We start from the raw sequence: 23,452 nt of genomic DNA, 5'->3' as shown, positions 1-23,452 counted from the left end.
AAAAAGTACCTCAAAATTGTACTTTAACCCTCCTGTTGTCTTCGAGTCAAGGAAGGAAGGAAGGAAGGAAGAAGGAAGGAAGGAAGGAAGGAAAGGAGGGAGGAAGGAAGGGGAGGAAGGAAGGAAGGATGGAAGGAAGGAAGGAAAGGAGGGAGGAAGGAAGGAAGGAAGGGAGGAAGGAAGGAAGGAAGGGAGGGAGGTAGGGAGGGGGAAAGGAAAAGAGGAAGGGAGGAGGGAAGGAAAGAAGGACATAGGAAAGAAGGAAAGAAGGAAGGGAGGAAGGTGGGGGAGGAAAAAAAGAGAGAAGGAAGGAGGGAGGAAAGAAGGAAAGAGAGAGGAAGGAAAGAGAGAAGGAGGGAGGGAGGAAAGAAGGAAAGAAGGAAGGAAGGAAGTAAGGAAGGAAAGAAGGAGGGAGGGAGGAAAGACAGACGGAAGGAAGGAAGGGAGGAAAGAAGGAACAGTCAAAACAGACGGGGTCAATTTGACCCGCGAGGACGACACGAAGGTCTGTCAAGAGATTTGTTGACAATAAGAAAAATATAGGAAATCACCTGCTATATCCTTTAAGTCTTTTATGTACCTTATATAGAACGAGACCGCACAGAGGAAGGAAATGAAACTGACCAAGACAAACACTTTTATGGACTTGATGACAGCCACCACAAAACATTATTGGTGCTCTGTTGAATTCTTCTCAGTTGCGCCGACCTCTTTCTTCTCTGTTGGCCAATACAATGAAATGTTTACAACCTGGTGAAAGCCGAGTGTATAAAGACACTTCCACAAGCTCATTTATCTCTGAGACAAATTCATCTCGGGCATGTGATGCTTTTTCCCTCTTTACAGTTAGCAATAAAGTTGAGGTCGGTATCTGCTGATAGTGCGTGCTGGGTTGTTTTTCGAGTGTTTTGGATAGCTGACAGATGAGATTATCCATCAATCAAACCGCTTGGATGTGGAAAAAGTTAGTATGACTTCATGCATTTTTAAATATGTTTATATATATAAAAAATCTTGCAGGCTGCAAGTCCAATATGAGAAATTTAAACCAGAAAAGCATCAGCATTCAGTACAATCTTCTGTTATTGCATTTTCCACCAGGGAATTTCTACAAACATCAACAAAATATCAGAAAATACAACATTCACAACCACTTGGTAAAGTTAATCCTAATGCTAAACATAGTGAAGACCCCTGGGGTTTGTATTTTCAGACTTCATACAAAACCTACAGAGAAAAGTTGCAATTTAAAAGATAAAGGTAAAAGCTAAAGGTATTTGCCATTACAAAATATACCATATTAAATATTGCATTTATATATAAAAATATATCATAATGGATCTCTAGCTACTGAGTAGTTGTTGGAGTGGCAGGGTATGAGGTGCTTTTGTGTTTTAAAAGTTTATCACACGGATCACTGCATTTAGTTATCAGGAAAAAAAGTGTTAATGGAGCTTTGAGTTGTCACAGTACAATCAGGTAAGTGTGTTGAAGCTGTTGCTGCAAGTACACTGCTGTTTCATTTGCAGTATGAGGGCGTAAAAAGCCTTAAAAGCATGATTACTTTTAATGAAATTCAGTTGAATTGAAGTCAAATGATATTTTGGCAGGTGACAATCATGGTCAAATGTTTAATAATGACATATAATCGCTCTGATGCAACTCACCATGGATGTGTTAGATATGAAACAACACCACCCGAGTGAAATTATTGCATTATAAAAGCAAGTATTTTTAATTGTAAGTGTCTAAATTGCAACGCATCTGAATTACCTTTTTAAAAAAAATTAGCACTGAATAAATTCTCTTGGCAAATTATGTCGATTTACATGGCAACATATATTGGTATGTATCACAGGTGAATGCTCAGATTTACTGATGATTAAATATATCTACTTTTCTTTAATATAATATTTTCTTAAGTTATAGAATACAGTAATATCTACAACAGGATGTATTATGATGACATTTTACACTCAGCAATTAGATAAAAGGGTCACCAATTAAGGGTTATTTGTCTTCCCTTAATGAAAACACTAATGTACATATACTGTATAGCACTAATAACCATCTACAAACCTACTGTTTGAATAAGCATGAAAATAATTATGTCTGTACACTGACAAGTTTTATATTAGTGCTGTAATGAGTTGCTGACAGGAAATCTACCAAATAAATGTAATTACTTATTTCTGTGTAGGTAGAACTGTAGACTATCATTACAAATATAACCAGATGAACACCTTCAACATCGTATTCATTTATAAAAAATATCATTAGTGACTATTGACACTCTGTAACAGATTATTTTCACACTTTAACCTTTGTGTCGTCCTCCCGGGTCAAATTGACCCCGTCTGTTTTGACTGCTCCTTCTTTCCTCCCTTCCTTCCTTCCTTCCTTCTCTCTTTCTTTCCTTCCTCTCTCTTTGCTCCCTTCCTTCCTTCCTCATTCCTTCCTTCCTTCCTTCCTTCCTTCCTTCCTTCCTTCCTTCCTTCCTTCCTTCCTTCCTTCCTTCCTTCCTTCCTTCGTCCTTACTTATTTCCTCCCTCCATCCTTCCTTCTTTCCTCTGTCCTTCCTTCCTCCCTTCATCTTTTCCTTTCTCCCTCCCTCCCTCCCTCCTACCTTCCACCTTCCTTTCCTTCCTCCCTTCCTTCTTTCCTTTTCTCCCTCCTTTCCTCCCTTCCTTCTTTCCTTTTCTCCTTTCCTTCCTCCCTCCTTCCTTCCCTCTTTCCTTCCTTCTTCCTTCCTCCCCTCCTTCCTTCCTCCCTCCCTCCCTCCTTTCCTTCCCTCTTTCCTTTCTCCCTCCTTCCTCCATCCTTCCTTCCCTCTTTCCTTCCTCCCTCCTTTCCTTACTTCTTCCATCCTCCCTTCCTTCCTTCCTCCCTCCCTCCTTTCCCTTCCTTCTTCCTCCCTTACTTCCTTGACTCAAGGACAACAGGAGGGTTAAATATGATTCATATAATTGAATAAAAGTGTATTTGGATGATTGTGAACTGTTGTAATTTACCTCCCACAACTCCCTGAACCTGTTTCGAAACAGTTGCAAGCTCCAGTCCAAACAGAGCCAGTGTTGGCTATATTGCCCATTAGTCTAGTCAGTCACAGTGTGTTGACTCATTGGATGTAGCATCCTGCCATGTTTGTCACGCCAGGACTGAGAGGACAAACAGTCTGTTGTTGGCTGATTGTTACTGTCACTGGCTGCTTCTTTGTGGTTTTAGCCGAAGGTCAGTGAACTGTCAGCGGGTGAGGAGGAGAACATGGATGAGGTAATCTCTTGATGATGAGTCACATTTGGGCACCGGAGAACGTCGGTGTCATTACATGTGTGTGTGTTGACATGGCTGTAATCCCTCTGTGTCACACCATGTGAGGGCGAACTGCATTTGGACAACTCATATTCACACCTGCAGCCCTCAGCTTCCTCCTCTCTCTCACTTCCCTCTCTCACTCTGTAATCCTCCCTCTGCATCTCTCTTACACATACAAACAGACAAATAGAAACACACATATATACAAGCATTCCTAAGCTATAGCAATATGTCACATCCTCTGTTTGGATCTGTCTCACACACATTTAACCCTCCTGTTGTCGTCGAGTCAAGGAAGGAAGGGAGGAAGAAGAAAGGAAGGGAGGAAGGAAGGGAGGGAGGAAGGAAGGGAGGAAGGAAGGAAGGAAGGAAGGAAGGAAGGAAGGAAGGAAGGAGGGAAGGGAGGAAAGGAAAGGAGGAAGGAAAGAAGGAAGGAAGGAAAAGAGGGAGAGAGGGAGGAAGGAAGGGAGGAAAGGAAAGAGGAAGGGAGGAAAGAAGGAAGGAGGGAGGGAGGAGGGAAGAAAAGAAGCAAGGGAGGAAGGTAGGGGGAGGAAAGAGAGAGAAGGAGGGAGGGAGGAAAGAAGGAAGGGAGGAAGGAAAGGAAGGAAGGAAGGAGGGAAGGAAAGAAGGAGGGTTGGAGGGAGGAAAGAAAGAAGGGAGGAAGGGAAGGAAGGAAGGAAAGAAGGAGGGAGGGAAGAAGGAAGGACAGAAGGAAGGAAGGGGGATGGAGGAAGGAAAGGAGCAAAGAGAGAGGAAGGAAAGAAAGAGAGAAGAAGGGAGGAAAGAAGGAACAGTCAAAACAGACAAGGTCAATTTGACTCGGGAGGTTTTAGTTAATTTCACAAGTTGTGGTTTAGTTCAGTTTAGTTTAGTTTATTATGATCCCCATTAGTAATTGTGCTGGGCAACAGCTACTCTTCCTGGGATCCGCAAAAAGAAAACAATATAGTTATAAAAACCCACAACATGAAGAAAATGAGAACATGCAAGAAAGTAACAATATATATTCAACGCATACTGGAAAAAAAAAAAAAAACACACTATAAAGAGGAAAAATAAATAAAAACCACAACAAGGAGAAGAAAGTCATCCCCCCACAGAAAAGATAGGTCTATATCCATACATCTATATCTACATCAATACATGTGAGGATCTATACAGTCACACGATTATCTTTTGAGAATTCATGAAGTGGATTTTAAGCTGTTTCTTAAATTGTATTTTATCTTTGATTTAAGTAATTACACAAGGTAACAAATTCCATTTCGACATGGCTCTGTGTTTTTTTTTCATGCATTAGATTTGGTTATCGGCATTGTAAACCTTCCCTTTACCACCTGTCTGGTAGTTATCAGTGTAATGAATTAACTGGTATAAACAATTAGGTTTTTTGTTGATACAAATATTCTTAAAAAACAAAATTAGACTTCCTGATAGTCTTTGTTCTACCATAGGCCAAGATCAACATTTGTGCATAAAGTTTTGGTCCTCTTTTATTTTTTGCCGGTGCTCCAACACATTGCATGCAATTCTAATCATGATGCAGGACACGGCTGTACTTTTATGTTAGGGAATCTTCCATCATTTACGTCAATCGTTGGCATGTACTGGGTCAAACTAGGCTTTGCGGTCATCGTGAGGCCTGTGAGACTGTCTCCCCTTAAGATAGCAGATAGCAATAGAGTCTGCTCCTTTTGGGTAAAACAGGAGGCTCCCTGATAGTGTTGCTATAGCAGCGAGGTCAGATATGCGTTTTCCCGTCTCTCTGAACGGAGTAGAGGTAACAGTAGTCAGAGGTTGGATATGGTGAACCCTGTTGGAAGGAGGACAAAGGCCCTGAGTTGCATCTAGGCACTGTTCTTATCTGTGGTTCAATCGGTGGCGTTATCTGTGTGGTTTAAGACGATCCCTGGAGGACCCAAACTCCAGAATTGAAGGAAGCACCAGAACAGAACGTGTACTGATTATTCATTCACTTCTACTTGATCAAGCTAATAAACCGTTTCAACGAAAGACATCCTGGACTCCTGTCTACTCTCTCTACTGATGTATAGGCTGCATATTTAAAAATCGACAACACTTTTAGACCCTCCATCGAGGGTGTCAGCGGGTGAGGAGTGTGCTTGTTGCCGTAGCAGCAAACACAGTAAGCAAAGAAATATTTAGCCCCATGTGGCTCTGAAAAGTTTGCAAATTGTACCTTTGCAGAGGAAAGCAGCTGTGGTTAGATTGGAGTAGCAGTTAAAATAGATGCAATGAAACCATGGCAAGAGTTTCCATAGAAACTTCACAAATGACCCCTGCAGCACAATCCACTTGGCCATTGATTTGTTTGATTGCTTATCTTTTTTTTTTTATTGCTGTGAGTATATTATACTCAAAGGATAGACTTTCAGTGGGTTTTTGTTCAAGAGAGTTAGATCCTTTGCAAGAATATGTCTGTTCATTCATTATATATTCACAAAACAAAGAATAATAAATAAACGTCTTTTTTATAATGTGTGGTATATTCCTTTGTGGGCAATAGGGGATTTTTTTTATGTTGCTTCCATTAGGACACACTGGCAGTAAGGCTGACTCTGCTGCATCATGTCTAGTTTTATTAGTACAGTCTTGGAAACAAGAGAATTACAGCTGCCATGATAGCCTACTTTAAAGTATTTTGCTGTATAGCCTCTTGAGTGCAAGTGATTTATAACAAGAATGTCATATTTCTACTGTTTACATTGCGATCATTGCAAAAAATAAAGAAGAAAAAGATAGGCTAATTACTTCCAGAGTTGTAAAATCCTGTGACACAGTGTTATAAACTGCTTTACTGTGTTTTGGCATCTGATAAACCATCAAATCCAAGAATCTGTGACTCAAACTGGACTGCTTGGATTATGTTTCATGTCTCGCCAGTATGTGAAAATCCCACTAACACAGCCTCTTGATTTTCCTCAATGCAGCGCAGGTCTGAATGCCTGCTAACATGATCGTTGCCAACAGCATTATGTTTGCCACTTACCACTTCATGCATGTACAAAATTGAGTCAGCATATGCTCCATCGCTACACACACACACCCACACACATACACACATACACACTCAAGAGCCCATGCTTACACAAGCATACAGTTACAAACAAAGGCTACTCAGCAAGACATGCGTTGACACTTTTCCCTAAGGGCCCAGCGTGAACCGCGCACTGCACACATCCATATAGACACAAATACATATATCACATTTACATTTAGCTGATTCTTTCATTTACAGTGACTTACAGTGAGCACAAGTACACACACGACACACAGGAAAAGACACACACATGAAACAAATGGCCCCGAGGTAAGTCTGCTTTTCCCTAGATGTCCTCCTCTGTTGCCCCGGGTGGCACGTCAGTGAGCTGGCATTTCAGTATGTGTGTGTGTGTGTGTGTGTGTGTGTGTGTGTGTGTGTGTGTGTGCGCCAGTGTATCGTTATGTGATTTATTGAGAGACCGACCAATGACGCAAGTGGAAAACGGAAATGCTGCGGAAGGAAGTGGTATACAAGAATAGAACAGTTGGTTCACTGATACTTTTTGTTATTTTTGATGCTTTCATGGTACTATTTATATGACGGTCAAAGGCAATTTCTCTTACCTCCTGCACCACTATCTGCTGGCCTCAGTTGTTATATCAGAGTTTCTTGAAGCGTGATGCAGTGCGGCAAAATAATCTCAAACACAGAGGAGATTCAGCGATTAACAGCCCCTGTCCCTGAGTAACTTGTGTTTGTCCCCTTGCGAGTCCTTGCTCAGTGGGCAACACGGGTGTTTACCCAGCGTGTCTTCAAGAACTCTGTGGCTCTGCAGAGCGAAAGGGCAGTCGTGTGATGCAATGTAATGCAATGATTTGTCATACGGGAAAGGGGCTATCATGCACTGCAATGCAACATAACATTATGCTGAAGTCAGGAGTAGTCATCAAACTAAAGTGGAAAATAACTGCTTCACCTGTCAGAGCCTGCAGCTATTTCCTAAATGCATGGCTAGCATCTTCTCTAGTACTTTAGGAGGGGCACATCCAATCTGTTTAATTTCAAAAGCCAATAACAGTCCCAGGCAAATGAATTAAACTACATTGGACTATCATTTTAAGGGAGTCATATTAGTCTGTGCTAATCTAGTTTTAGCCAACACAATGTATTGCGTTTTCGGTAAATAAAAACCAGCTGTCAATTAACAGACTTAACCTTATTTTGACCACATGGATTTCTAATGAGATATCGATGCCATGCTTGGAGGACACACTCATGTTTAAAGGTCAGTAGACAGTTCATGAAATCATGAAGCAAAGCAATGTAACATACATGTAACACATAAAACCAAAGAAAGCAAAAGCAAAACACATTCAAATATTAATTTACTCTATAAGGCAATAACTACAATGTAAACAATATGCACAGCTCTATACTGACATCTTGCAATAAACAGAGCAGAGAAGGAGTGACTGCAGCATTACAGCATCATTATTTTAGAATACCTTTAAAACAAAAAGAAAAATCTAAATTAAGTGAAAAAACGACATGCCTCTGCATAACCGAGACAAGTTAACTCAATCCTGGAACTAAGTTTAATTAACACAAATTACAGAGTACTGTAGGACTAATGTCACTACTGCAGTTCAGTGATGTAGTGTTATTCTCGTGATGAATCAATTAACTTGGAAAGCATGCGTTATTGCAGGGAACCAGGCAGGAATACATAGAAAGCAAAACTTTTCTCTGGTGCAGAGCTGTATATCTGTTCTATAAGGTGCCTTGAGGATGTGCTGTCTTTCTAAATACATAAACTTTTATCGCTGTGTTATGTGGCTACCCTAAGAGGACTATTGGATTAAAGCCTTTTATGATAGCATGTCTCCTATTTCAACCCGCCACAAAACTTTTCTGTCAAAGCCCCCAAACTCACCCAAATCCAGTTTACTGACTCTCAAATTGAAATTGGAAAGGTATCCAGGGCGATATTAAAGGTGCTATCTACCTGAGTATAATGTATCAATAAATATTTATTGTAAAAAAAAAAAAAAAGTTTGGAAAGGAAATTGAATCTTTCCTGTGTTGTATGCCAGAAGAGGTTAAATTAAATTTATCTCCATCAGAAATGTGTGGTGTATTAAATCCGCTCCGTAATGAGATACGGCAGTGACTGAACTCAGCAGAAAGAGTTTCAAACCCAAGCTGACATTGCAAAGACTATAAACTGGGCTTTCATTTTAATATCATATCATATAGAAAGTGTCAGTCTTGGCTGTCCTTCACAAAGATATAGGTATCTAATAGGACCATTCAGTATGATATATCACACAGTTGCCAAACCCATAGTGTGTAGAACTACAAGGGGTTAAAACATCCCCGAAATTGGTCATTTGAGTCGGAGGAATTTATTTTATGTCTCCTTAAGAATACAGGGCAAAATGAGCAGTATGGTTGTTAACAACAAACACCAACAGGGCATCATTTATTGTGTTTATGGGTAAACATTGTGTTGAGAGTAGCAACTGTTGGCAGCAATGCCCCCCCCCCCCCTCCATCCCATAATCACAGCAAACAGCTCCTTCCAGGGTGTAATGGCTTCCCTATAATTGTTATTGACACAAGTGCACTAAGTGAAACATTTTCTTAAAGTACTATGAAAACATAACAATAAAGAAAAAAAAAGCCCAAACAGGCTCATTGCTTATTAGCTGCCTGGTTACCGCACAACAAGTTGCTATAGAAACCGATGTCACACTCATACAGTAGCATGTGTTTCATGGGATTTTATTACAGGTTTCAATATTGCTAAGATGAAATAACTTTGTAGAACAGTCTTTTCATTTTCAGACATTACCTGCAGTAAACAACTAAAGAGACGATAAGTGCGGCTCACACTGACTCACCTGCTGTTTTAAACAAGACGATGTGTAAACACAACACTTTGGGAATCTGTATCTTTTTAGTGACTTTTGGAGGCCATGAAGAACAGATAAAAAAGCTTGCAGCTGCTGCCTGAAAATGCATACTCGCGCGCTGCCCTCTATTCTCCTGTTACAGATCCTTCATATTGAGTGATGACGGCTTTAATGATTGGAACACATCTACCATATGTCACCAGTTAGCGAAACCGACTCACAACCAGTAAACTGATTGGATAACGGGTGTGCCTGCCATTACGAGAAGCGAAGCATATCATTGGGTGGCCCAACCCCCATTAAGCGCAGGTCATCCAGATGAATGATTAAACAGGCAGAAGGGCGCTCTGGCCAATCAGCAAACAATCAGCCTTCTAAATGAGTATTATGCAAATGAAGCATCATGAATGCATCACAACAACTGTATCAAAATAATGCCAGGGGTGAAAAAAAGGGTAATGTGTGCATTCATGATCCATGCAGGATTAACTGTTCACATGATGGTAGAAAGGAAGTAGAAATAAAAGGTATTGTAAATCAATCTCGAGTGGTTATTCTGCACTATATAATAGACACTGCAGGCAAGGAAGAGAGGACTGAATACATTCAACAAAAGCAAAGATGATTTACACTTCACAGGCACACAAATAGAGCAATCCTCACTTTGCTCTTCTTCATACCGACATATCTTTACCACAGCGCGGATGTAAATGGCCACTGTGGCAATCTGGGTCAGAGGTTGCTTAAAGGGATTTTTTTTTTTTCTTTTTTACAATCTGAGCCTTGAGTTCGTAGCAATTTAATTGAAATGAAATGAAAATGAAGGTTTTCCAAATAGATATATAGGACATGTTAATTGTTATGAATAGTGAGCACTGTAGAAGCCTGGAATTACAACTTTAACCTTCCTGTTGTCCTCGAGTCAAGGGAGAAAGGGAGGAAGGGAGGAAGAAAGAAGGGAGGAAGGGAGAAAGAAGGAAGGAAAGGAGGGAAGAAGGCAAGAAGAATGAAGGAAGGATGGAAGGATGGAAGGATGGAAGGGAGGAAGAAGGAAGGAAAGGAGGAAGTGAGAAAGAAGGAAGGAAAGGAGGGAGGAAGGGAGGAAGGGAGAAAGAAGGAAGGAAAGACGGGAGGAAGGCAAGAAGAATGAAGGAAGGATGGAAGGTAGGAAGAAGGAAGGAAATGAGGAAGTAAGAAAGAAGGAAGGAAAGGAGGGAGGAAGGGAGGAAGGGAAAAAGGAGGCAGGAAAGGAGGGAGGAAGGCAGGAAGAAGGAAGGAAGGATGGAAGGAACGTAGGGGGGAGGAAGGAAGGAAGGAAGGTAGGTAGGGAGGAAGGAAGGTAGGAGGAAGGAAGGAAGGAAGGTAGGGGGAGGAAAGAAAGAGAGGAGGGAGGGAGGAAAGAAGGAAGGAGGGATGGAAGGAAGGAAGGAAAGAAGTCACAACAGACGGGGTCAATTTGACCCGGGAGGACGATACAAAGGTTAAAGTAGTATTTAGTACCTTTCTGTTGCTAAAATGTAAATATGATATTGCTTTCTGTATTTCTTTATATCAGTTAGATATGTTAGTGTGATGAGGTATTAATCAACCATAAAGAGAAGCTAAAATGAACTCAGAGCTTCTCATAAACTCATTTCTCAACATGCACTGAACTGCTTTACTGACTTACAATACCTTTTTTCATCTGATAAGCTTGTTAGTCATCCACATATCAGCTGAGCTCACCCATATAGGAAATGAATGGACGTCCTTGTTGATCATGTTATTTGTGGTGAGGACATGCAGCGACTTGTAAGTTTAATTAACTCAGGCACATATTTTCAGGAATCAAAACACTGGCACTTTGACAACTCAAATATAAAAAAACAACAAACACAAACACAGTAAAGAAAGCCAAAAAAAAACCCCCCATCCTTCTCTTCTGAAGTCTTTGGGCTCAGTCGGTGTCCCTCGGTCCCACAGAGAAGGTGCTGTGCTCTTGGCTATTGCACATGTTTGGTCAACTGATGCCTGTCCTTGCATTGTTGCCACTTCATTAAACTCTTTCACAGAAGCTCCCTAAACACCCAGCAGGCATCTGATGACCCTGCTGTCCTGGCAGCCGTGCACAACCCACAGAGACTAACTCCAGGCACGAACACCCAAAACACAAAGATATACAACTGTGGATAAAAGTAAATATCCAAAAAAGACCCTGGTCCCTTTGGAAAATGAATATTGAATATATTTTTGTGTGTGTTATCCTTTGAGGTCATGTGTTCTCTGCAGGGCTGTTTGCAACAGTCTTGCCAAAACATTTTTTTTTAGTAATGAAAATAGACCTGAACAAGGCTGTAATTTCAATTGAAAGTATAAAAGATTAACCAAATAGAATAAGTGGAAGATACTTTGCTTGAGGACTAGAAATTATGAGATGGATTCAAGATTAAGGAGTAAATTACCGTGATTTTTAATTTCCTGCTTTGGTCCCCTTGACAACAAGCAGCTCAGTTCCTTAAATTACAAAAACACAACTTAGTTTTTTCCCCCCACACAAAACATCTTCTTGAATTGACGAGATCCATTCAAATCTTTTGTACAAATCAAGGGCATAATGAGTACAAAGGTGCCAGGTGTTTTATTTTTTATATATAATACCAATGGCTGTAATGAATGTGTATTGATGTGTGAAAGTGTTCTCACCTGCATGCTCTTTTTTAGCTAAATCCATTGATACATTTGCCAAATTTGCTAAACTTGTGAGCTATTTAGGACTTTAATGTCTATATACCAAATAAATAATACACATATGAAAAGCCATGTATATATTTCAGTGGCTTTTTAACAGATTAGTCAAGAAATATGAGGCCTCTGACTCTGATTTCTGAGCTGGTACCGGTCCAGAACAACTCCAGTCATGCTTTGTTTTCTACTGACAGTTTTGATGAAAGTTGGATTTTAAGGTGCTCAACTTAACCCTCCTGTTGTCCTCGAGTCAAGTAAGGAAGGGAGGAAGGGAGGGAGGGAGGAAGGAAGAAGGAACGAAAGGAGGGAGGGAGGGAGGAAGGAAGGAAGGAATGAAGGAAGGAAGGAAGGAAGGATGGAGGAATGACGGAAGGATGGAGGAAAGAACGAAGGAAGGAAGGTAGGGGGGAGGAAAAAAAGAGAGAAGGAGGGAGGGAGGAAAGAAGGAAGGAAGGGAGGAAGGAAAGGAAGGAAGGAAAGATGGAGGAAAGAAAGAAGGTAGGAGGGAGGGAGGAAAAAAGGAAGGAGGGGGGGGAGGGAGAAAGGAAAAGAGGAAGGGAGGAAGGAAGGAAGGAAAGGAGGAAAGGAGGAAAGAAGGAACAGTCAAAACAGACGGGGTCAATTTGACCCGGGAGGACGACACAAAGGTTAAAGTGAACGCCAGAGACCATTATCAACAAAACTCTACTATTGACGGATCTCTGGCAGAAGTTTCAAGCAGCCTTCAACTGAAACAAATAACCCTTTAAAAAAAAAAGACCAGTCAGCTAATTATAGATACTGCTGAATCATCTCATAACAAACTAATATGTCATGTTGAAAGATAAACATAATAATATTGATTTTTCTTTTTTTTTTCTTATGTTCTTGAGTAGGGAGGGTGGGGTCCTACTCTGCGCTGCGAGGGCTGCCATATGCTTTTTGACTCTGTATAGGTTCATGTTTTTGTTTGTTTTTCATACGCTGTGGTATTTATATTCTGATCGCCCACGATATCCTGCCCCCCCGCTGACACCTTGGCCTGTCATGTGGGCTTTCAGTGCCAACTCACGCCCCAGGTGGCAGCCCTAATTGGCCTGCAACCATTTCATGGTGATTTATGAGGGGGGGAAAAACATTAAAAAAAAACATACAAGACAAATAACAAAAAAGAAAGTTATTTATCCATGTATTTTTTGGCTTAATTAGTGATGACACAATACAAAATGCTGTGCAAAGATATAAAGTGGTTTAATGGTTTATATTTGCAGGAATCCATTTTTACTTGATAGTTTCTCATTTTTATTAATGTACCCTATTTGGCTCAGTCTTCATTTATCCATGTCTTCACTCTTTATATTAGATTGTGTGTGTGTGTGTGTGTGTGTGTGTGTGTGTGTGTGTGTGTGTGTGTGTGTGTGTGTGTGTGTGTGTGTGTGCGTGCGTGTGTGTACTTTGTGTGCACACATTTAATTGGCATATACTTTGATGGAAACTTCTATCCAAAGTATTTCACAGTGAACGTGTGAAAGTAACCTTGATGCCATCAACTCTCAGGAAAATCCAACCCAACAGCTACTTTCAGGGACTAATTAATTGCATTTATGAGAGTTATTAAAACTAAGTCAATTTTGGGGGAGAATTTTAGAGTCTGCTTTTCCACCATTTCGATCAGTTCCCAGCAGCCACATGCACAGTATTCATTATGCCTGCTTGGCAAACCTCCAGGATATGAATTAAGTGTGTGTGTGTGCATTAATGTGTGTGTGTGTGTGTGTGTGTGTGTGTGTGTGTGTGTGTGTGTGTGTGTGTATGTGTCTATGCAGTGTTTTGAAGAGTTTGAAGATTATTGTCATGCTTTCTTAGCTCTGCTCCCTAATATCTCATTTAGTTGTGGATGTTTTTATTGGATACAGCAGTTAGTTAAAACTAAATTGTTTGGCAAACACACTTATTTACTTTGCTTTCATGAGTGATTTAGAAAGTTGACATCAATCTCACACATTAGTAACGGGCGGACTGATTCCTTTTACAGTCACTTGATACATGTAAATGCATTGAACTTTTCGAATTTTTATACTTTTTGCAAAATATGGCGTAATTTTCTACATTACCCTCCATTATAGTACATGCACATTCGACAGTTAGTACTGCAAGCCCCGACAAATCTGTTCAATGGTTGTTTTGATCGTGTTCAGTGAGAAGCTGCAAGGCTGTTTTCACTCAAGTCACTCATTGATCTTCTCGCTCGAGACAATGATTTTTGCTAATTCATTGGTCGTTCCACTTCCTATGTTTTGATTGACTGCACCACCGAAGTATTAATCAATTTAACTTTACTTATATAGCACCTTTCATACTGACAAGCTTAGTTCAGACAAAAATTGAGACCAATGCATGCAAGAGAGAATACAATATATAATTAAATAGATAAAAATAAATGTTTAAAAAGTAAAATAAGAGAGAATATGAAAAAGGGTTTATTAAAAGTTAGAGTAAAAAACTGTTTAAAATAGATTAAAAGACTAAAATGAAAAGTAAAATAAAAAATTAAGTTTAATAAAAGCTGGACTAAAGCTAGGTTGAGAAATAGATTAAAAGACAAAAAAAATAGACAAATAAAATTGACAACAACCACAGTAGTAGGCAGTGAAAGCAGATATATGAGCTCTCGGTACGTTAGAAAGGCCGACTCATATATACCAGACACTAAAAAAGAGTTATCCAAAAAGATTTGTTCATTCGTTTTCGCCCATCGCTATCACATGTGACTTGAAGGTACCCAGTGGAGTTTATGGAGCAATGATTTTTGACTTGGACCCTGCTATGAACATGCACACAAGGATGCAGATGCACATGAGTGAGCACACAGGTGGCATATAGGACTTCCTGCTGCTGGTGTCATGCTGATTGATAATTGGTGGCAACTGTGCATAAAGAGGCAAAGAAGAATGATGCCTTGCTGCCTTGTTGGCCTGGTGTTGTTGGTCATAAATAATGTTTAACCCTTACATACTGTTCATATTCAGACTCATAATTAGTCTCATAAATTCCCCATCAGTCATTAATAAATGTTTTATTAAAGAAAAAGGACATTCACAATCACTATTTTATGGAATATGACGAATACAACATGTTTGAATGCTGATTTTTTTTTAAAATAAATACTGGTCAAATTTGTACATTTACATATATAAAAATGTGTATCAGCTGCACAAACATTTAAAAAATCATGCATTTTATTTACATTGTTGTATTATGTGGGTCACATTAGGAAACGTCTGGCTAAAATAAATGTGTATAAGGTTTTTTTTACAGTTCCCAGATGTGAAAGTGGGTCAAATTTTACCCTGAACAGTATGTAAGGGTTAATTGATATAGTACATATTATAAATATGTACATTTGATCACACAATACCAGTCTCAAGTCAATGGGAAGGTGTTGATAGGTATTATGTTTACCTATATGCCTCACTCACTTTTAATTTACTTTTTACATCAGTTTCTGCATGTTTACCAGCTGTGTTAATAAATCCACTACCTGCACCATTATTCCAGTTAGTAAAATTAAATTATTAGAGACACACCGTTTTAAAATGATGGCTTTATATTAGAGTTCAGAAATACTAGGCATAATTTGGGCCAGCTTACACTACCCATCCTATTGGAGCTGTCCTGTGATATGCTGTACATGCACTAAATACAATTATATTGGATAGACAATGGCAAGACACCCACATGCCTGAGTCTTGTTTGTCACTGTCAGATTGATCCCAGCCATAGATTAACCATAGTGCACTGTCAGGACCAATTAAGGAAGGGTCACAGAAACGCTCCGATGTCAAGTCGGTTTCAGATCGATAGGAGTGAAGACATGGACAAACCCTGTTGAATCATGTGACTGTGGCAGAGACTTGGTCTTCAGATGCTTTGGCGTTGGTGCAGATTTGGGAGATATGATAAAAAAATACGGCAGAGAAGACCATAAGGGGAGATGCAGAAGAAGACAGGGGAAATGAAAAGAAGCAGATTAGGAGGTAGAAATGATAAAAGAGCAAAAGGAAATCAATGGAAATTAGACACATGGAGAGATAATAATAAAAGGATTTATTACACTAAGACGCAGTAGGAGAAATGTCTTTATTGATGAGCATCTCTGATTCATCTGTTCAGTCTTCTCTCATCAAATATTAGTGATTTTTTTTTTTGGAGGAGGATACATCTCAAAACAATGTTCCAGCATTTTATGACTTCCAAAACTTGAGGTGCCACAATTATAGATAAGAACTTAGATCGGAGACGGGTTTGCATTGTTTGTGCACAGCAACATGTTAACCATTGCCTTGAAAGAATGAATATAAAAATGGGCGAGCAAAAAGAAAAAGGAAGGAATGATGAAAGGTGGAGCAGAGACTGAATTTTTTGAACTGAGATGTTTGGCTTTCAGAGAGACAGGGGAGAGGAGAGAATGAGAGACAGAGTGACAATAAGAGCAAGCCAAGCGGAGTGGAAAGTGGTGGCTAATTCTAAGTGCTGGTAATCTCCTCGGTGATGCACTGTTTTATGAGTTGGGACAATATTCCTTTGATAAAATAGAAAGACAACAAGCAAATAACAGGATCAGTGAGGAGTAAATAGAAGAAAAAAAAAGTCAGGGAAAGGAGAGAGATGAGTCAGGTTCGGGTGGAGAGATGAAGCGAGGCCTACGTCTCTTCATCTGTCCTGCCTTTGCATTTGCACTGAATTTTTGATCCTCGCCTTTTCTCATCAGCTCTGTTCTCCTCTGTCTTTTCTCTTGTATTCTGTTACAAAAAAGGACTTATACATTACCAAAACAGATTCAGAATAAAAATCTCTTTCTCCTCCCTTCCTGCTTCCCTCCCACTTTATCTTTTCTCAGCATTAGGGGTGCGTTGGCTGCATTAAATCCTTTTTCTTTTTATCCTGTTGAGTCATCAGTTTTGACATGCTCCGAGGTGACCAAGATTGCTGTGTGCATGTGCCTACAACTCACCGCCACCCTCCATCGTCCTCTGCCTCTGTCTTTCCTCCATCTCTCCCTTCTTACACAGACAAACCCCCCCCCCCCCCCCCCCCCCCCCCCAAAAAAAAAAAAAAACCCTCTGTCCTCTGCACAGTTTGTTATTCTCCCTCTATCATCATCAATTCTGGCTGTCAGCGGCTGATCCTATGATTATGAGGCAGAGCTAAATAGGCAGTGATGGTGTGGTGCGGTTAATGGTTTTGGGATGAGAAGGGCTTTTATGGAGGTGTTGGAGCAAACGGGGAGGGAGAAAAAAAGCCACCGAGCTGACAGGTAATGTGGCTCATTTAGATGTCTTCTGCATAGTCTTTCACAAGGATATACAATGAGCAGTAGATATACAGTATGAATGCATTTTTAGGTGTCTGGGGATCTTGTGTGAAGATGGTGCAGTAGCCTTTACAATATGCATGTCTAATCTACATTTTATATAGTATTCCCTTTTTCCAAGTTCAATCACTAGTGGCCTCATAGCTCCATAGTTGTGCTCCAGTGGATGAACCCAGCAGCTGTTAACATGGTACGACGAGACTCATAATGCATCATTAAAGCACATTAAAGCTTCAATTTGCAACATCTAAACCACTGAGATAAAGGACAGTTATCACACACAGAGATGTTTTCAGTACGTGATTAATAACTTGAAGGGATTTGATCTACTGGAATAATTGCTCAGCGCTCAAGACAAGCAAAATTGTTGTTTTCTATCATTTAGAAAACTATAAAAAAAAAAAGTCAAATAAAGACTATAACAGCAGCTCATGCTGCTTTAACCTTCGTGTCGTCCTCCCGGGTCAAATTGACCCCGTCTGTTTTGACTGTTCCTTCTTTCATCCCTCCTTTCCTTCCTTCTTCCTCCCTTCCTTCTGTCTTCTCTTCCTTCCTTCCTCTCTTCCTTCCTTCCATCTTTCCTTCCTTCCTGCCTTCCATCTTTCTCTCCTTACTTCCTTCCTTCTTTCTTTCCTTTCTTCCTCCCTTCTATCCTTCCTTCCTCCTTTCCTTCTTTCTTCCTCCCTTCCTTCCATCCTTCAATTTTTCCTTCCTTCCTTCTTCCTCCCTCCTTTCCTTCTTTTTTCTTCCCTTCCATCCTTCCTTCCATCTTTCCTTCCATCCTTCCCTTCCATCCTTCCCTCCTTCCTTCCATCTTTCCTTCCTTCCTTCTTCCTCCCTTCCATCTTTCCTTCCTTCCTTCCTTCCTTCCTTCCATCCTTCCATCTTTCCTTCCTTCCTTCTTCCTCCCTTCCATCTTTCCTTCCTTCCTTCCATCCTTCCATCTTTCCTTCTTTCCTTGACTCGAGGACAACAGGAGGGTTAAAGGATTAATTAAGTATTTCTGAAATGGGCCATATAAAAATGAAGGTCAGAAAACATCTTGTTTGGTCACACAATATTGGACAAACTGAATTTTTGACCTGATGATGGCACTAGATGAAAATGGGATCAAAGTAATTAAAATCCATCATCTTGGACCACAAATGTCAATGTGCATCCAATAGTCGTCAAAATAAAATCAATAAAAACCAAAAAAAAATCTCATCAAAATGTGGTGGAACTACATTAGATGAAAGTTAGGAACGTTATTAGTAGTCATTCTTTGGGCATTGGAATCTATTCATCAATCAATAGCTATCAAGATATAAAACTAAAATAAAAAAAAACATAGAAACTAATAACTCTCATAGAGGCATTAGCAGTAAACTCAGGGGGTGACCAAAGTCAGTAGGGTTTCATCCATTCTGGAGAAAATCCATTTATATACTAAATTTCGTGGCAATCTATCCACTATAGATCCCTGCTGCTAGTGAGTCAATCAATCAATCAATCAATCTTTATTTGTATAGCGCCAAATCACAACAAAGTTATCTCAAGGCACTTTACACATAGAGCAGGTTCTAAACCGTACTCTTCAAGTTTTAATTTATAAAGAGACCCAACATTCCCACATGAGCAAGCATTTAGCGACAATGGCAAGAAAAAACTCCCTTTTAACAGGAAGAAACCTCAGGCAGAACCAGGCTCAAAGTGGGCGGCCATCTGCCTCGACCGGTTGGGGTAGAGGGGAGAGAGAGGAAGAATAGGAGAGAGAGAGAGTAGCACATTGAAAATAAACATTGAAGCTAGAAGGTCCGGGACTGGAATCTGTCATCCGGACGTCTACAGGCCCAGATTGCCTGTGAGATGAGAAAGCACAGACAACTCCGGGGAAGAAGTGTAGGTTACTGAATGCATTGATAGTACATGAATGTTATTGGATATAGATGGATGGATAGAGAGAGAGAGAGAGGAGGAGAGAGGAGCTCAGTGCATCATGGAGGTAGGAGTCCCCCGGCAGTCTAAGCCTATAGCAGCATAAACTAGGAGCTTGCTAACTATAAGCTCTATCAAAAAGGAAAGTTTTAAGCCTACTCTTAAAAGTAGAGAGGGTGTCTGCCCTCCGGACCGAATCTGGGAGATGGTTCCACAGGAGAGGAGCCTGATAACTGAAGGCTCTGCCTCCCATTCTACTTTTAGAGATACTAGGTACCACAAGTAGGCCTGCGTTCTGGGAGCGCAGTGTTCTGGTAGGTACATAAGGTACTATGAGCTCTTTAAGGTATGATGGAGCCTGACCAGTAAGAGCTTTAAAAGTGAGGAGAAGGATTTTAAATTCTATTCTTGATTTTATGGGAAGCCAATGCAGTGAAGCTAAAATAGGAGTAATGTGATCTCTCTTTCTAGTTTTTGTCAGAACGCGTGCAGCTGCATTCTGGACCAGTTGGAGAGTCTTTAGAGACTTGTTAGGGCAGCCTGATAATAATGAATTACAATAATCCAGCCTAGAAGTAACAAATGCATGGATTAGTTTTTCAGCATCATTTTGAGACAGAATATGTCTGATTTTTGAAATGTTACGCAGATGAAAATAGGCAGACCTTGAAATTTGTTTTATATGGGAATTAAAGGACAGATCCTGGTCAAATATAACTCCTAGGTTCCTTACAGTAGTACTGGAGGCCAAAGTAATGCCATCCAGAGTAGTTATATCATTGGATAATGTGTTTCTAAGGTGTTTAGGGCCAAGCACAATAACTTCAGTTTTTTCTGAGTTTAACAGCAGGAAGTTACAGGTCATCCAGGCCTTTATGTCCTTGATGCATGTTTGTAGTTTAGTTAACTGGTTGATTTCATTAGGCTTTATTGATAGATATAATTGAGTATCATCTGCATAACAATGAAAATTTATTGAGTGTTTCCGAATAATATTTCCTAAAGGAAGCATATATAAGGAGAATAGTATTGGTCCAAGCACTGAACCCTGAGGAACACCATGTCTAACTTTTGTTTGCATAGAGGATTTATCATTGACATTTACAAACTGAAATCTATCTGACAGATAGGATTTAAACCAATTTAATGCTGTTCCTTTAATACCAATTAAATGTTCAAGTCTCTTTAACAGGATTTGATGATCAATAGTATCGAAGGCAGCACTAAGATCTAACAGGACGAGGACAGAGAGAAGTCCATTGTCTGATGAAGTTAGGAGGTCATTTGTAACTTTTACCAGTGCAGTTTCTGTACTATGATGAGCTCTGAATCCAGACTGAAAATCCTCAAATAAGCTGTTATTATTTAGAAAGTTACACAGCTGATTAGCAACTGCTTTCTCGAGGATCTTAGAGAGAAAGGGGAGGTTCGATATGGGCCTATAGTTAGCTAAAACCTCTGAATCAAGAGTAGGCTTCTTAAGAAGTGGTTTAATGACAGCTACTTTAAAAGACTGTGGTACATATCCTGTCACTAAAGACAGATTGATCATATTTAATAAGGAAGTACTAACAGAGGGAAGGACTTCCTTAAGCAGCCTAGTTGGAATCGGGTCTAAAAGACAGGTTGATGGTTTAGAGGAAGTGATCATTGAGGTTAATTCTATAAGGTCGACTGGAGAGAAACAGTCTAAATAAATATCAGGTTTAAAAGCAGTTTCTGAGTTTCCTATGTTAGAGGATGAATCAGTGCTTATTGGGGGCAAGAGGTGATTAATTGTATCCCTAATAGTTAAGATTTTGTCATTAAAGAAACTCATGAAGTCATCACTACTGAGAGTTAAAGGAATACATGGATCAGTAGTGTTATGACTCTTTGTCAGTTTAGCCAAAGTACTGAAAAGAAACCTTGGACTATTTTTATTCTCCTCTATTAGTGATGAGTAGTAGGCAGCTCTGGTGTTACGGAGGGCCTTCTTATATGTTTTAAGACTGTCTTGCCAGGTTAGGTGAGATTCTTCTGATTTGGTGGAGCGCCATATTCTTTCTAGTTTTCGTAAAATTTGTTTTAATTGTCGAGTTTGGGAATTATACCAAGGAGCTGTTTTCCGTTGTTTAATTATCTTCTTTTTTAAAGGAGCGATGGAGTCCAGAGTTGTTCTCAGTAAGTCTGCAGCGCTATCAACAATACAGTCAATCTGGGGGGGACTGAAATCAGAATAAGTCATCTCTGTTGTATTGATACATGGCATTGAGCTCAACATTGATGGAATTTTTTCTTTAAATTTAGTGACAGCACCATCAGACAGACATCTAGTAAGAACATGTCTGTCCAGTGGTGTATAGTCCAGTAATAAAAATTCAAATGTTATTAAGTAGTGGTCTGATAAAGAAGGATTATGAGGGAAAACTATTAAATGTTCAACCTCAATACCATATGTCAGAACAAGGTCGAGAGTGCAGCTATAAAGGCTATAAAGTCCTTCACTGGGTGTCGGGATTGTCACTAACAAAATTCAATGTATTGGCACAAAGAGGCAAAACAGTGAAACATGTGTCATTCTCACATTTACAGTACAGTATGTGCTGCTCTGTATAACAGCTGCATTTTCCCCTGAATGCTTTTCCTTGTTTATCTATTAACCCTTACATCACTGGCCAGTAAAGTTGACCCTATATGATCTATTGACATGTCTTTTTTTGTTAAATTAAAAGTTAATGCACTAGTTTTAATAAGATAGTAGTTATGAGGATTTATTTTTATGATGTAGCAGTGAAGACTGATGGCTCTAATGGTTATACAATAAACCCCACAGCTCCATAAAGTCATTTTCAGTTTCAATAAAAATACATTTAAATAATTATTGCTATGTTATATTTTCATGTCTTAGGTTAAAAAAAGGACATGATATAGTGTGATAGTAGGTGTAAAACCTAAAAAAATACATTCATGTTTAATTAGTGTTATACACACTTTTTATGAGGGAAACACACTGCGAGGTTGTAGAATATGAACAGTATGTAAGGGGGAACAGATGTGATAGATTTTTTTTGATATTATTCATTTGTTCAGTCACTGTTCAAGAACAGCTGGTTGTAAAGACAGGAAGGCAAGGAATTTGTCATTGACCATGTTGATGGATGGATGGATGGATGGATGGATGGATGGATGGATGGATGGATGGATGGATGGATGGATGGATGGATGGATGGATGGATGGATGGATGGATGGATGGATGGATGGATGGATGGATGGATGGATGGATGGATGGATGGATGGATGGATGGATGGATGGATGGATGGATGGATGGATGGATGGATGGATGGATGGATGGATGGATGGATGGATGGATGGATGGATACTTCTTTTTTTTAGCACTGCAGCTGATCTGGTGCTTTTGAGACTGCTCATAATCAATCAATCTATAACAATTCACATTCATAGGTCCCCCATCAGTCATTAATAAATAGTGTATTCTATTTATTTATGGAAAAAAAGACATTCACAATCACTATTTTATGGTCCAGAAGAACATTTTATAGAATATGATGAATACAGCAACATGTTTGAATGGTGATTTTTGAATTTTTTAGCAAAAACAAGTCAAATTTGGACATTTTAATACACAAAAATGTGTATCAGCTGGCCACAAATGCTTTAGATGATGCATCTTATTCCCATTTTTGTATATTCAGGGTCACTTTAGAAAAAGTCCACCTAGAGCAGTGGTCTCCAACCCTGCTCCTGGAGAGCTACTGCCCTGCATGTTTTAGGTATCTCCTCACTCTAACACACCTGATTCTAATAATCAACTCGTTATCAAGCCCTTTGACGAGCGTCAGCTGCTTGATAACGAGTTAGAGTGAGGAGATACCTAAAACATGCAGGGCAGTAGCTCTCCAGGAGCAGGGTTGGAGACCACTGACCTAGAGGAAATGAGTATTGGGTGTTTTTAGAACTTTTAATTGTAAAAATGAAACAGTATGTAAGGGTTAAGGTTTTATTTGTGTAGGGAGAGCTGATGAAGAATGCTTACTCTATTGCTAAGTAATAAGTGAACATTTCCACTGGATTGAATATCTTTCTCACAGGAAATCATTTTAATCAACATTTCCCAAACCAACCTTCCTTGATTATGTTCTTTTAAGTGAATGATTTGTGTTTCTTTAACCTTCGTGTCGTCCTCCCGGTTCAAATTGACCCTGTCTGTTTTGACTGTTCC

The sequence above is a fragment of the Scomber scombrus genome, chromosome 2 (assembly GCF_963691925.1).
Source record: "Scomber scombrus chromosome 2, fScoSco1.1, whole genome shotgun sequence".
Classification (NCBI taxonomy): domain Eukaryota; kingdom Metazoa; phylum Chordata; class Actinopteri; order Scombriformes; family Scombridae; genus Scomber; species Scomber scombrus.
The sequence above is the reverse complement of the archived record's forward strand: the minus strand, read 5'-3'. Positions refer to the sequence as shown.